The 16956-nt window shown below is 34.4% G+C and overlaps 1 long non-coding RNA gene across 1 annotated transcript in view; it reads right to left on the bottom strand.

The window, feature by feature from the left end:
• Window positions 1–16956, bottom strand: part of LOC108977747 — a 59000-nt gene that overhangs the window by 5668 nt on the left and 36376 nt on the right. The window contains exon 3 of the long non-coding RNA XR_001994064.1: window positions 9802–9828. This is a non-coding gene — a long non-coding RNA (uncharacterized LOC108977747). The remainder of the gene's footprint in view (window positions 1–9801; window positions 9829–16956) is intronic.

Genomic DNA, 16956 nt, shown 5'->3' with positions numbered 1-16956 from the left:
TATGAGCAGCTCTGTGGCGAAAAAAACACATAAGTATACGACGCGTTAAACGTTAGCGACAAATTACAGAAAAGAGTGGTCGAAATGATACAAAAAGTGCTCGTAAATATTTGCATTAAAATTTTACAATTTTTTTTTCCGAAATAATAGCACACATGTGTATGCAGTTTTTACACATAAGCATATATGTATGAATAGTAGGGTGGGTGAAAAAATTTTAATAATAGAAAAATTATTTATAAATTTTAATTTTTTTTTTCGTTATCTTGTGAGAAATGTCTACAGCAACTAAGAAAACAAATAAAAAAAGACATTTTGATTAGAAAAAAATTTTGATTAAAAAATAACTGAAGCAAAAAATGTATTTAAAAAATTTCCAAAAAAAAATTATTTTTGCTCACCCTAATGCATAGATATATAAAACTATGTTATATTACACATATAAATATGCATGTAGACGCTAATAGAATAAACTGTGCATCTACATACGTATATGTATGTATACTAGGGTGGGTAGTATAGTAGTAAATTTAATTTATTTTTCGTCATTTTGGATGAAATGTAAACACTAACCCGGAAATAGTTAGGAAAAATTTTCAAAAACAAAATATTTTTAATTAAAAAAATATATGAACAAAAATATAATAAAAAACTAAATTTTTTTATTTTTAATTTTTCTTTTGCCCACACCAATATACATCTAAATACATATGTATGTAATAGCTAGTAATATTGAAGCAGTATAAACTGTGCCAATGCATCTGCATTTACATATGCATGTATAAATAGTAGGGTGGGTAAAACAAAATTGAATAATAGTTTAAAAAATATATTTTAAATTTAAGTTATTTTTTGTCATTTTGGAAAAAATGTTTGAATTAAGTATGAAAAAACATAAAAAACATAAAAAAACAAATTCCAGAAAAAAATTAGAAAAAAAATTTTATTTAAAAAAGTTCCAAAGAAGAAACCTATTAATCAAGAAAAATATAAAAGCGAAAAAATAATACAAATTTTGAAAGTATTTTTGCACACCCTAATGTACAGATTTTATTTTAATTTTTTGTAGAGATTTTATTTGAATTTTTTTTTTGCCCACCCTAATGTACAGATGTTGGAAACTATACTATGAATACACATGTAAATATCTATGTAGTCGCTAGTAAATTATTGCTGCAGTAATAAACTCTACCAGTGCATCTGCAACTGCTGCTTGGCATTGGAGTGATAGGTGATGAATAGTCAAGTGTCTTTGCGTTTATTACGTTTTTATAGCGTTATAATGGATTTCCATGCATTTTAATGCATATGCTAAATGTAATATTGCAGACACCTGTGACTTTGTAGGAAAACGACGACAGCAAATTTTTGATATAATAGTGTTAAAGGACTAGTCGCTAACTAGTTAAAAGCGGGCCCAATTGAGAAGAGTACTAAGTTAGAACATCAAATGGGGTATTATAATAAGGCAAGAACGAAGTATTTGATTTTTATAACCGAATCTAAATTCGGCTAACTCCAAACATTAAGCACAGAATTCGATACCAGAGCAAAAAAATTCCAATACTTAATTAAATAATTTTATAAAGAAATATACTGTAACAAGTATAAAAAATTTGCTCAATAAAAGTTGTGTTCGAAAATGAAGGGACTTCTTCACGACGATCGGTTTTACGTCAACGGAATGGGTTCCTGGCTTTTAGCTAACCAAGAACTGTCACTCCCAAAAATTAATATTATTATTGTGTACTCGGATTGTTATCCGAATAAGTTCGGGAAACGGTAGACATCGAATGAGTTTCAGATATTTTCAAGTATTCCCAAATACCTGTATCTAAAGCAGGTCTCCCATGTTAGACTTGATATAATATTATCAAACACTTTTTTGCCGCAAAAACGGCTACTTACACCTCTAAAATAGCCCTCATGGAAACCAGTTCGAATTTGAAATATTTCCCAGCCGGCTGTACTATTACTTTTAGCAGCAAGTGTAGCTTAGAATATTTATAAAAAAATTTCATTACCAGCACACATTCCGTTGCTGTGACACCTGCTTACAGTTGATGAGGGCAACACGTGCAGAGATTGAAAAATAAAATTAGAAAAAATATTAAATACTCAAAGCAATAACAATAAGTGCGAATATTTAAAGAGCAAAAAATTCTGAGTTGTAATAAAAATGGAAAATTACTGACACGTTAAGATGGTCGTCCGGTCGTGTGAGAAAAACGAGGAATGAGAAAAAATAATAATAAAAATGTGTTAATGCATAATAATTAGAATTCTACACATACAGCCAAGTACTCAACTGAAAATGCATTTAAATATGTGTCAGCTTCTCTCTACAAATGCGATGTGTGTCTTCAGCGCACCCTTTATTACAATTGCAAACACTTAAATACATATTAACGTACACATTTCTCTTGCCTCCCACCAGCTCACCTGCTTTGCAACCTCCACTGACCTTGACTGATAAATTATATTTATATATGTATGTGTGACCCCCTACTTACTAGCCAGCACAAAACAAGTTTCACTGATATTAATGCATATTGCAGAAACAGCAATAATATCAATGCCAGTAGTCATCAACAAATGCTTACAACAAAGTAATAACACTCTTGCAATGCCACAACAACAGTAACTTGGTATGTCACAGATTTGTCATGGGCTACTAAGCTGACAGTGAAGAAGCTGAAAGTGAAGATGCACAGCTGCCAAGTACGGCGAAGACTTGTAGACGCCTTAGCCCGAGCAAACCACAACAAACGCTCTAGTTGACTCTTTAATGATTAGAAGACATTTATTAGTGATTAGAAAATGATGACAATACAGCAGAAATGCAAGCAGAATAAGCTGGTAAAGTAGTTAACAAGTGCTGTTACTCAAAAATATGCAATATGAATATTTGTCACCTTTCTCTTTTTCCGTTTGAGTATCGTTCTTTACTCTCTTAATGAGTATTTACTTTCTTAAGAACCGTGGAAAGATATAAACCTGCACAAATAAGGTTTCGAAAAATGCTCCGACTTTAATAATTCTGAGTTGAAGACTAAGAGGCTAACTACAGAATTCCCATTTCCGATTTCTGCACACCTAGAATATTATCGTTGTCCAATTCTTCAGTAACATAGATACCAGTGAAAGCATTGATCTCATCACGAAACATGTTCACATTGTCATACACCGCCGTAATCATAGTTTGCCAAAGGCAGTCATCTCGACAGTATTTCCGAAGCAATTTAGAGAATGTTTCATTACGGTTCCAGAGCTACATATGTATATGGAAGTAAATTATCCAACTCCCATCCAATGCAGTAAATTTCAGACTTAGGAAGGAAGAAAGTTGCTAGTGTTTTATTTTATAGTAATAGTTTTAGGTTTAGGTTCGATTTGTTCAGGTTAAAAACACCAAACCTTTTACAATCGCCCACAGAAATCTCACTTGGACAGTTTAAAATGTTGGGCCATTAAAGGACCTATGAATTTTATATAATGATCATAAAGACCCTCAATTCGACAAAGCGCTCTGAGCCTACCACAAATTTCTTAAGGCGGCTAATATAAGTTTCGGCTATCTCTGCCATTTTGCTGAAGATATGACTGAAGGATATTTCAACTTTAGTGTTGCAAAAACTAGGCAGGCGAGGAGATAGTTTTTGATATTTTTACCATACCTTTCTCCATGGTAACTGTCAAAATTTGAGATCTATACGATATATAGGCTATCGGTATGGATGCCTATTGAACAATGTCAAATAAGAGTAGCTACGATTTCGGCAAGCATTGACGAGGTAGCTCAGTGGATCTGGTCATCAGCCAACGTCTACTATGGTTACTGGTAATGAGAGGTAAGTCACTTACGACAATCTTGGAATTCGACCAATACCCGCTAAGCTCACGCGAGGGCCATAGGTCCATTACTAGAAAGTGGGACGATAAAGAGTATGTTTCAGGAAAGTTTTGCTATATGTTTGGAGTGATTGACTGGAATTATATACTACGACCTGCTCCCCACTCATTACTAATTTGGACCTTAGAAGGTCTTAGCTTTGGCCAATATACAGTAAAATTGTCTTGCATTAAGGCAACCTCTGGCCTTATACATTGTTTGTGAACTCGTCAGGAGCTCAGGAAGATTGGTTGGAAGGTTTTTAAGCATCCATCTTATAACCTTTATCAGTATCCAAGAAGTTACTAACTGTTCTGTGGCGATTGATTTTGCTTGTATAAAATTGGACTCAAGAGAAGTTCGGGCAAATCGACTGTCACTGTGTTTTTATTGCACAATTTTCAAAGAATGACATTATCGAATAGAAGGTACATATTTGATCTAAATTGCGTCATTCGAACTATGCTTGCCTTCAATGAAATGTAAAAATAATTGATACCTTTTACCTATACTTTATATGAATTTGGTTAGGCAAGAAGACCACCGAAGATTAATTCAACCTCAGCTTTGGAGTTGAGTTTGAGTTTCGAACTCGGTACTTTAAACCGACAGATAGCGCATAAACGCACTCTTGCAAGACAACCTTAGAATGCAGTTAAGCCACACTAAATCATCCAGCAATGTCATGCATTTTGTAGCCATAACAACAATAAGAAAAATGACAAGAAAACAATTACTTCATCGAAACAGATGTTGGTGGACGTCTGAGACTTCGACTTCATTACTCGTGCCAGCACTAACAGCAACAACGAACAAAAATAAGAGAATAACAAGAAGCAGAGCCAACTATGCACAGCATCCAATACTCAGCTTAATAGCAAAACTGCATTAGACTTGCTGCTCTAAAATTACAATAATAGCAACAGCAACAAATACCATTGTATATGTATGTATGAGTGTATATTAGCCAACATTGGCACAACAACCTTAACAAAAGTGTTTGCAGCCAACAGAGCTCAACAAGCGCACCAGCAAGCCGCAACAGCTGATGTGGCAGCAGCAAAGTCAACACTTTTTGTTGTGTTACCAAGCTTGTTGTTGTTGTGGTTTCTCTGCTGCGTAGTTTAGGTGGGCGCGGCACTTCATACGCCATCAACGCTTTGAGCGCTCGCTGCTCAAGTGTCTTAGAAAGTTGGCCGCAAAGCACAAGTTCACAGCAAGAAGAGAAGGAGAGCGGGAGCAGCGGTTTTCAAGCAGCCAAGTAACTAACTAAACGCACAATCAACATACTATTTCATATTAGTTGGTGCGCCTATGAATCATGCTCACAGCTAAAGTGGCACAGCTGAAGCTGCGGCTCAGTTGAGGCTGAGCTGATGAGTGTGGCGCCGAGTTGAAGGACAAAGTGGATGTGGAAATCGACGGCATTGAAAATATGGAATGTTGGCTGTTGTTGCTACTGCTTTGTATATATTTTAAGGTTATTATTTGTTATAAATATATTGATAATGTTTCAATTTTTTTTTTTTTTTTATGATAAAGTCAGTTGAATGATAGAATTGAGTGAAAATAGTTATAAAATAAAAATAAGTTTATTAATTAAATTAATAATATAATAATAATAAAAAATATTAMTTTTGTAGTAGACTTAGCTTCAGTGGTGCATCGATTCTACAATACCCTTCACAAGTGTATTTCTTAGAGCATAAGGGTCACCAAAAGATATTTATCTTCATTTTCATCATTCAGTTATTATGACAGCTATATGCTATAGTGGTACTATCTAAACAATTTGTTCAAATTAGTTTCAAACGCAAAAATCTTTAAAACAATTCTATTGTAATTCACCAGAAATCTGCATAAAAACGCATTCAAATAAACGCAGACAAAAATGCATACAATTTGTATATGCTCCCACTATTTTCAGCAAAATAAAAAAATCAATCAATTAAAATTAATTATTACTAATAAATGCTGTCAAGTGTCATTGAGTGAGCGTCGAGTTGAATTCATACATATTTTATTTATGATTGCAGCTGACGTGCACGTGACTATTCAAGTCAGTGAAAAGTGAAAGGGAGCGCACTAAAAATTATTGAGGATGCCAGCAGTGACAATCCAATTATCCAAAACAAAAACAACAAACTAAAGGTTAGTTAAATAAATATTTACGGCTGTGAATAAATAATGAAGGAGCGTCAGTGTTGATGTAGTCTAAGAGGCGCTCCATAGCAAATGTGCGAGTGGTGACCTCAATTGGAAAATAAATGGAATAAATTTATAATTTGAGCAATTAGGCGCAAGTATGAAGTAAAAGCAGTTCTAGGAAAACTTATATGTATTTATATATAAATTCATCAAACATTTATAACTAGTGATAGCAAGCAGGAATAAATATTTACATACCTATATTAAATCAAGTTGCAGTAAATAGAAGTGCGAAAATATCAAACAAAATATTTTTTTTGACAAACTAGAAGAAAAAATCCTGTTTTCTAACTTCGATGTCAGTTTCTAAGCTTAAATATTAATCAAGGTCGTCAAAATTTACATAAATTTCGATACAAAAAACGTGCCTCAGAGGATCGTGTTATGCTGAGTGAGGTCCACGGAGAGTTTGACTTCAAGTTGTTGGTATATACATTAAGATTACTAAGAGAAAATGAAAAGAAAACTTGAAGTGACAAATCGAGACTTTTGGACAAATTTTAATCAATTCAATGTTTGAAGCGCTAAAGTCATTTTGGCCACAGCGATAAGAGAGCGCTAGTATTCGGTTGGTAAGAGAGGGTTCATCTCCTTTTTCATGCTAAAAATGGTTCGGACGTTCCATTACCCCACCATGAAAAAGTACCCACTTTGAAGAAGTTCAAAAAGGAAGTACCCGTCATGCATCATCTTCTGTTTAGAATATGGTCGAGCGAAAGCATGCCCGAAGTTTGGAATTTAAGTGTGCTCAAATCACAAAAAGGAAGACCCCACAATTTGCGCCAACTGCCGTGGAACAGTACAGGTTAGAAGACTCAACGGTTCTATGATTTTGGAAATATTTTAGCGGAAAAGGAATTAACGAAATCAAAATTGCAACATTTCAAGAGAGATGTATGAAGCAAACAAACAAGACGAAAATCAGAAGCACCCTGAAATCACAAAAAAGAATTTATCTTTTAACATTCAATTCTAGCAACAACAAAGCGCAGTTTAAGAGCCACTCATTGTGCACCAATAAACAACAGATTGAACTAACAATGCAGGTGCAACAAATGGCAATGACAGGAACAAAACAACGCAAAACAAAGTACAAAAGAGTAGTGAAAACCCCTAAAAGAAAACAACTATGAAAATAATACTAAACAGTGCTAAACAAAGCTGATACATAAATATGTAAATGCCAAATAAAAATAAAAACATTTCAATTACACATTCATAAAAAACAGCAACAACAAATATAGCTACTACGGGCAGCAGACGCAGCTGAAAAAATCAGCGAAATCAGAATCCACCAAAGCATTTATAAGCAACAACAAAATTTTTAGTTGCTGCAGCAGTAGCAACACGAAAACCATCACAATAACAAAAACTACAACAAATCTAACATTGTACGAACAAAAGCACCAATGTTGGAAAAGCTGTCATTAGAATCAGCACTGCGGATGAGCGGGTAAGCTATTAAAACAAAGCAAATGCGAAAAACTGCTGCCAGTTTCGCGGCAAGAAGCAATGACACCAACAACTACAACGAGCATAAACCAAAAAGACAATTACAGCAGGCCAGCAGCAGCTGAGCCTGAATCACACACACACTCTCAGGCACACAAATAAACCAMTTCGGGTTTTCAAGGTCAAGTGCGCGCAATTTTTATGGCGCATCGAAAGAAACAACGCAATAAAAGAAACAACATTTTCCAAAATAGTACGTACGTATATATATATATGTGTGGCTTGGTAGCAACAACAAAACTGTAAGCCACTTAAAAATTATGAAAGGCGAAATGGTGAAGTGAACGTGACCCACCGCTTTGTTGCTGTTTTTTTGCTTGTATAGTTACAGAGTTACTATTAACAGCGCTGTGATTTGGTAGTATTCACTGTTGACAAATTATGTTTTATGAGTGATTTTATTTGACATCTTCCCAGTGCCTTCAGCATAAAATTATTGTTGTTCCCTTAACTTCATATATTAGATTTTATTTTTTCTTAACATAATTCTTCAAGCATTATTTTTAACTCTGAGGTACATTAAGTAAGCCATGTTCTTCTGTCAGTTTTTGTGATATCGACCTGAAATTATGCATACGTTCATTTCTCTCTAAGAAGCTACTCATTTGTTGGAACCGTCGATATCGGCACACTATAGCATATAGCTGCCATACAAACTGATCGATTAAAATCAAGTTCTTGTATGGAAAACTTTTTTATTTGCAAAGACATCTTCACAAAACTCAGCCTGGCTTATAATACAAGGTAACCCTATAATATCTTTAGATATTGTTCAGATCGGACCACAGTAACATATAACTGCCACACAAACTGATCGATTMAAATCAAGTTCTTGTATGGGATAGTTTTTTGTTTGACAAGCTATGTTCACAAAATTCGGTGCAGATTGTTGTCTAAGACAAGGGCATAATTTCGGAACATATTATTCAGATCGTACCGCTATAGCATATAGCGATCATGAAAAATACAAGTGTGATGGTTTTTTTTTTTTTGTTTTTTTTTTTTTGTTGTATTTGTTTTTTGTTTTTGAATAGATCCTCCTTCCTCGCGTCATAGTAATTATTATTAGTTTCTAGATCATAAATTTTTCTTGTCTCACTTATCCTACATTTTCGCTAAATCAGCCAACTTTATTAGTCTTTATTAACTCATTGCTCGACACACAGCGCTCTAGCACATTTAGCTGAATTGCAATTTTCTTTTTTAATTGCTGTGTTGCTGTGTTTGCACACGCTTCCACTTTTTACAAAGGCACACCGCAACTGCCGTCTTCGTGGCTTCCTCTACCAAGAGCATTCATGCAACATTCTTTTTATTCATTTATTTATTTACTCACTCGCTTGTGCGACAAAATTTCCACAATGCAATTCTTGCGACGCATTTTCCCAAGAAACTCATTACTTGACTTATTTACTCTTTGCTTTCTTTCTTTTCTAATAAAGTAGTGCGTCGAGATAAAGGAACTACAGATTGCTAATGCAACAATAACGCAACGGTTGCGAAGAGCAGTGTCAACGAAAACAAGCAACAACAATAACATGCAGTAGTGAATGCATTAATGCGCAGATAAACGGAATAATAATGAGAGCGAATTAAATTAAACTTGGATTAAATAGTGGAAAATAGCATGAAAGTAGGTGGTTGTGGTTGTATTAAAAAATGTGAGTCCACAGTAGTTAAATGCGTTTCTACTAACTAAAAAGTATAACTTTTGCCAAACATATCATTTAAACAGATTAGTAAACTAATGTCCTATCGACAGAAACTTATAAACTAAACTCAAACCTTGTTGTTTGTAAAAACCTTAGCTAAGTTCCCTCGAAAAATATACACCATTTTCTCTATTTTAAAGTTATTTTCGAAAAGCCAAAATTATGTGTATGTTATAATGTGTGTTATAATATCTCTCATAGATTACTGCCTCGTTCATGAGTTCAAAAAAAACACCCTCATAATACTTTGATACATGCTCTTGAAGGCTTAATGATTTTCTCCTAAGTTAAGCTTGAGTATTCCTAAATATATTTCAAGAAAAAATAAACTATATTTAAATACGTAGTAAGAAGGATGGGGCTTAGGAGGTTAATTCAAAGGCTTCAAAAAGAACAAAAAAATTTATAATGAAATTTAAACGAATAGCATTGCAATGTTTACACATATTTAAAACTTAAAACTTCTGACAGACTTACCCAAATCACCGGTTCTATATTCTGCTGCTGAAAAATAGAAAACCAGAAATTAAATTTTGTTCCAATTTTCTTTTTTGTATAATTAATTTTTTTTATAATTTTTCATTCATTCAATAGCACTGAACTGTACTTCTCAAATGTGTTTATTCTATTTAATTTTATAAAGCCACATACAAACTTAGGTTAGTAAGAAAAAACGAAAAATTTGCACGATTTTTGAGAAGTCAGAAAACCAATATTTAAGCAAGGGAAGCGATGGGTAGTTTAGTAATTACGATAGAAAAGATTGTAGGAACACAATATGACTAACTGGTCACTGTCTGGTGGCGACACATGCCCGCAGGATGGGGATGACAGTTTGAGATTGCAGGAAATGTCTAGAGCAAGGCACCAGGGAAACAATCATAGCATAAAAACTGCATTGTAATATTTGAATAAATTGCTCAGATCCGAGCACTACAGCAGACCCTACCCATGTTTGCTAAAATAAATGCTAAAGTGAATGGTATATACTTAGCTTCGGTGTAGCCTTATTTAATATTTTTTCTTATTTTTTATGTTATTAATAATTGGGCATTACAAATAAAAAGATTATTTACAAAGCCAATAAAACAATCAAATAATCAGCTATATTTCAACAAAAAGAATACATAAAATAAAACATAAAAGTTCTTTCATAAGAAACCCATAAATAGCGACACCTTGTCTGCAAGCAACACAGAAGCCACGCCAGCCAAACCGTCTATAAAAACAAAGCATTATCATTCATATCAATCAGACAAGCATACTCACAGTGATGCGCACATTTAGTCACCGAGTTTGGCAACGACTGGGACAGCGAAAACACAAATAAAAAATTAAAGCAAAAAGAAGGCTTATCAAAACAATCATCTGGCCAAGCAAGCAGAAAGGTAGAAAGGCAAACAAAGAAACTTACAGACGGACATATAGACGGCCGACAGCCCACGCGACGTGCGTCAGGTGTTGTAAAGCTGCGTATTGCGCGAGTGCTCATAAAAAAGAGCAAGATGGGAAAAAAACATCGAAGAAAAAGGAAAAAAAAATTAAGAAAATAAAAAGGTGTAACAACAAATCAAGTTAAAAATCAACGAAAAATAAATTCCAAAAAGGGCGATGTGAGCAAATAAATCAAAGTAAAAACTCGACGTCGAAGATTCATGAGGCGCAGTAATGCTGGCAAACACGCACTCAATCATTTAAATACACACATACATACAAAATGAGTATTGCTGTTGTTATTGTACATCGAGATAAGCGCAAAAAATTCTCTGCAAACTTACATTACTCACTTAAAAGTCTTTGCCAAGCGCATCTATCACAGCGAAAATGTGCCATGAATTATCGCTCGCTTGTATCGGTGCTACGCGGCGTATGCGCAACGCATACGTAATTAATTTGCTTTGATTTATCTTTTTTATCGTTTATTTGCCAAAATCGAAGGCAAAAAATTAAAATCAACGCATTTGGCGGCACACGCCTTATATGCTGACAACTGTAGTGATGCTTGTTGTTGCTGTTGACAGGGTAAGCTGGTTCGCTAGGTTACTTGTTGGCCCAGCTGACTCTTTGCTCACCTTGTAGGCCTATTTAAAGCGCACTTAATTCTTACTTAAACGTTTTTATACGCCTTTAAAATTGCTGCGTACGCAGCGTGTGCGTGTAAATGTTTAACGCTTTCGACAGCAAGGTGAGTTTATTTAAGCTTGAACTTTATTTACTCTTGTTATTGGCAGAACGGGTTTGCTTTGTGGCTGCGTAACTGATGATCATGGCAATTCAAGTTAATATAAGAACAATTTTTCTTTTTTTTTAATTTATAAATAAGAAAAAAATTATCTTAGAAAAAAAATTTAAAGAAATTAAAAAAAATTATAATTAACAATAAAAAACAAAAAATTAACAACAAATTTATAAAGAAAAGAACTTTATAAAAAACAATATTTTTATTTTTTTTCGTTTAATTTTTCTTTAGGAAAAATATTACAAAAACATATTTACGAAAATAATACAAATTATAAACATATTCGAAACAACACATTTCGAAAAAAAATCAAAAATATGGAAAAATCGATTAATAGTCAATTTTCGATTCTTAAATAACTTAGAATTGAAGTATGCTAAGCAACATGTTGCGAGTGCTGCTTGCGCGCATACAGCTTGGCGGAGAGTTAGCTAGCAAATCATCAGGCAGTCAGCACTGCGACCAGACCATACCAGAGATGAAGAGATGCCCAACTCTCGTGTCATTGGAAATGAGAGAGCAATTCACCTACCCGACTTTAATAGATGACTGTAGGTTTTGATTTTTTGGAGCTGGAACGACTGGAAGGGTAAGATTTTTTTGAGTATCTCTCGCACTGAAATAAGTTGTATTATTCCGTATGTTAAGGGTGACCTCGATCACAGTTTCCTAAACAAGCACCAATAGAACGACCCGACTCAGCGTCATCTTAACACAGTTCCAGTGGGAATTAGAACATCGCTTAGTACCCCAAATCGAGGCAGAGCTAAGAACGTTAACGTATACAAATTCAACGGAGGCGCGAGGCGCGAGGCGGCGGCGACGTCTTGCAGTGAGTCGATCCTCTAGAATACATTTCATTCTTTACCGTACGAAGGCTGTCTCAGTCTCAGGTGATATGGATAATGAATCGATCCTCTGACCAGCTCTACATTTGTTATTGCGACCGCTGTCACTGCCCTCCATAAGTTCGCGTGACATACCGATGGACAGACAGACGGATATGAATAAAACGGCTCAGCTAAGCAAGCTGATTAACGATTAATATACCTACAATTATCGTCATTTTTGCATCAGTATATGCACATTTACACAAGCAAAAATATAGTGTAAGCACGCCTACTCTTTTTATATGGACAATTAGAATCAAATTGCATGAAAGTTAATTAAAATTCAATTAAACAATCCTCAAGCAAATACACACGAATACCTTCGGACAATCACGCTGTCAACACTGTCACGGTGTTCGAAAATGTAGTATGAAATTCGCAAAGTCAGAAGGACAAAGCCACAATTAACTGCATTATAAAAATCGTCTGCATCAGAGTTGAGTAAAACCGCAATGTAGTGTGGGGGGGGCACAGTTGGAGATGGTGTTTATAAAAGTTGTGTTAATAATAAATTAAATTGTGAAACCGCAAAGCGCTCATTGCAAACAGCTTTAAAAAAAAAACACAGACTGTGAGATGTGTTTGAGTTCACACAGAATTGTATCTGTAATGTGGAGCGTGTGGACCTAAAAACCACAAATATGGAACATTAGTGCAAATTACTATAATTATTGTATGAGGTATTTGAATTAAAATGCAACTTGAGGTATAAAGTATTCAGAACAAAATTTATTTATTCTATTATCGCGCGAAAATTCCTCAACATCAATCGACTAAAATTACAGATTTTTAAATAGAGCCGATCGAAAAGTTGCTCATCTGGAATATTTCAAAATAATTTTAAGTAGTGACAGTCTTCGACCGTATAAAAATTCGACTCCGTTTCGCTTACCAAGACTCGACTATCGTGGCAACGAAACTATAACCGTGTATATACATATATACTTGTATCTGCGTACCTATGTAATTCCATGCCCATACATTAAAGCACTTCATTCCGGTTTTGAGCACGTTCTCATACCTTGACCTTCATTTTAAGTAAGTACGATTACAATAAATTATTGTAAAAATTCCGATCAGCTTTTATGTAAATACGCTGCCATTTATTTGTAGACTTGTATGACAATAATTTTTAATATGCAAATCAGCTTTTGTGAGCCGACACTTCGTTATAGACTTAGACAATAACAAAAACACTGCGGAAGCTATCATAGAGTCATTGGGAATTATTAAATGGAATTAATAATGAAAGAAAACTTTTATAAAAATAATTGCAGAAATTACAGGTATATATGGTCAATTCATAAAAGATAATAAACTTAAATTTATTTAACACAAAGTTTATCTGAACTAAAATACAGTATTCTCGAAAAACGTCTAGACGATAGGTGGCGCTTTGATCAATATAATACTGTAAACCAAAGATAGTATATATGAAATTAATAGATAACTTTCCCAGAGCCTTAACGAACGAATAAATGAATTTTTGCTTCTCTCATTAATTTTAAATAGCACAAATCGATCAGTAAGAGATATATTTCATTAAACTTTGTTGAGAACTTTCGCTGAGCATAATATATTTTTGTGCCCAAAATGCCAAAAATTCCACAATATTTTCAACAAGCCTTAATATGATGGATATATGCACCAAATCTTGAAAAATAGTGAATCAAACAAGCAACTGGAATATATACAATAATAAATACAATATGCTGTTAACATTTTATTGAGATAGAAAAGTAAGCATTTATTGCATTAATTTCAATTAGAGACGTTTGTTTTTGCAAACGCATGTTAATATTTTCCAAAGAGTACAGAGCTCAAGGAAAGCGAGAAGAGAAATAGCCAAGCGAAGGCGGACAATACTTCAATATAAAGTTTGATAGCACTGTAAAGCATATAATTAGTGGAGTATTCACTACACCGAAAAAGTTAGAAATTCACCAAACAACTGGCATAAATATTTAAAACTGGTATAAATGTTACCAAAGGATATGAATAATAAAAACTGGTATAACATCTTCTTCTTATTTTTGGGCACCACAACGAAAGGTCAGTCTGGCTCGAGAACAGGAAACTTCTACAATTGTACCTAATATAAGATAGATATATGTAATTGCAAGCACTTGTAGTACTTTAAGCATTGCATTGAGTACAACTATTTTAGCTATGGTAGTTGCTGCTTTCACATGTACTTTGTTTAGGAAGGAGAGCATTGATAACTGGTATAATTACAGAAAATAAGATGGTGTAGATTTAAAAATGTAGAGTGGCGTATCAAATAACTGGTATGAAACTGAGATGCAAGTGTTGAAATAAAAAATGGTACAAAACTGGTATAAAATTTTCAACTCTTATAAATGTCTAATCTATAATGTATAACTTACTATATGTATAACAGCAAGTTGTTAATCTTTTAGATACGTTTGTTGCCGCGTTAATACATCGCGGGAAGACAACTCTAGCTCTGCTTAGCAAGTAGTGATGTGATCCTTATTAGTGTATATAGTTCGTATCTCACATTTAATTGAACAATCTAGTCTTACGAATATTCCCAAATGTTTGATGAAAAACACTATATAAATTTAAAATACATTATAGTACAGTACAGGAAGATCCAACAATTTATATATATCCAAAATTTAAACTGGTAAAAATCTAAGAACTGAGATATTGGTGAAGAAATCAAAACTGGTACAAATGTTGAATGTGATATAATTTACTATACGTAAAAAAGCTAGCTAGGATATAGTTATCCAGGACAATCGAACAACTGGTATAAAAAAATTAAACCGGGACAAGTAAAAAAAAACTGAGATGTGTAGAAGAGAAGCTGGTATGAAACTGTTATAAAAAACTTTAACTGGTATAAATGTTGATCTAAGAACCTATTGGTATAACAGTAAGCTTTTAATCTTTGAGATAAGTTTGTTATCAGATTAAAAATTTTTTTGCAAAGAGAGCCCTAGCTCAGCTTAGCAATTAGTGATGTAGCGCTTGGAGAGCATATTACTATAAATTTAGAAAAGAACTGAATAAAAATGAATTGAAAATCCATTATAGTAATACACCTTGAAGCCCAAAATGCGTACTATATATTAAATTCATTAAAATCTCGACTAACCTTAAAGCAGCGCACAAGACTGCAAAGCACACTGGTCTGAGTGCACAGAAATAGCCAGCAAATGCGGCGTGTACAATGCTCTACAAAATCTTAATAATGAAATTTCTGTATAATTAATGCCAAATAAAAATATGCAGCAACAAGCGAACGCACGTGCAGTGCATTTGTAATAAAAAGCAAATGTAGTTATGCGCCAGCAGACGCACTAATATACATGCACACTTATGTATATATACATATATATTAGTGTAATTATGTAACACATACAGTTAACTGCATATACATGCGTAGCAGGGCGCATTTGTGTGGTAATTCAAAAACATTAGCTGCCTTTGTGCGCTTTTGCGCGCATTCAGTGAGGCGCACACGGCGTATACGTAACTTATAATGAGGCGAGACTGCCTTTTACTTGCTGGAGACCTAAGCCTGAGTCTTTGTATGTGTGCGTAGGTATATTAACTGTTTTCGTGCATTTTACATTGCCTTTAGCGCACAGCTGACGCCACAAGACGGGCTGCTACAAATGAACGCAGTAAGTATTAATTAAATATTACGCATACGCACTGTTGCGCGCCTTAAAATAAAGCAGAAAGGTAGCTAGCTGGTGCGGTGCTGGTGCGGTGCTGCTGCTGTTACAAACGCACCGGGAGTTTTTTATGAAGATTTATTTGCGACAGACGTGCGCGCTACACAACAGACGGGGACTCAAGTGGTTCTCCGACATAACAGTCATCTCCACAAGCGCTACTGCTTTAGCTAACTGGGCGCTCCTTTCTTTAACTACAAGTTTACTCCTTTGTACACGCAAAACACGTACACGGAATTTACTAGATTTAACTGATAGTGTAGTTGGGTAGCTGGGGCGCGGCGAACGCCTTCGCATACTCAGCGCAGTTTGCCAAAAATTATTGCAAATTACAGCAGGTTGGCGTGAAAAACAATAATAAAGTGTTTTTGTTACTGTTATTGTAGTACGTGGCGTTGGTTGAAGGAAGCGGTAGAGTTTGATAAATAAATAATAACAATACAAAGCAATATTTATTCAGCAATAAAATTTGAATTTCGTGCATGAAAACGACAACTGAAGGCTGCCCCACTGATTGCTGAGTGGACGCCAACAGAGACAGTATATAGAGAGTACTATGTGGGCGCATAATAGTTATCCTAAAATATGCTTTTGTCTGTTGCAATGCTAGTTGTGTAGCGCTGTTGGTGCCTTGCAGCCAATTAAAATGCAGAAGATGTCGCGCGGGAGCGGGGCTGTGGCAATGAGTGACAGTGGGTTTATAGAGATCGAAATAAAAATAAAAGAGAGTGGTGCGAAAAAGTAGCGTGCGCAAATAAAATTGTAAAACTAAATACAAAAGTTTCGCGTAAAA

This window comes from Bactrocera latifrons, unplaced genomic scaffold (genome assembly GCF_001853355.1).
Source record: "Bactrocera latifrons isolate USDA-ARS-PBARC rearing strain unplaced genomic scaffold, ASM185335v1 scaffold_95, whole genome shotgun sequence".
In the NCBI taxonomy this organism is placed as follows: domain Eukaryota; kingdom Metazoa; phylum Arthropoda; class Insecta; order Diptera; family Tephritidae; genus Bactrocera; species Bactrocera latifrons.
This window is presented reverse-complemented; position numbering and strand designations above follow the sequence as displayed.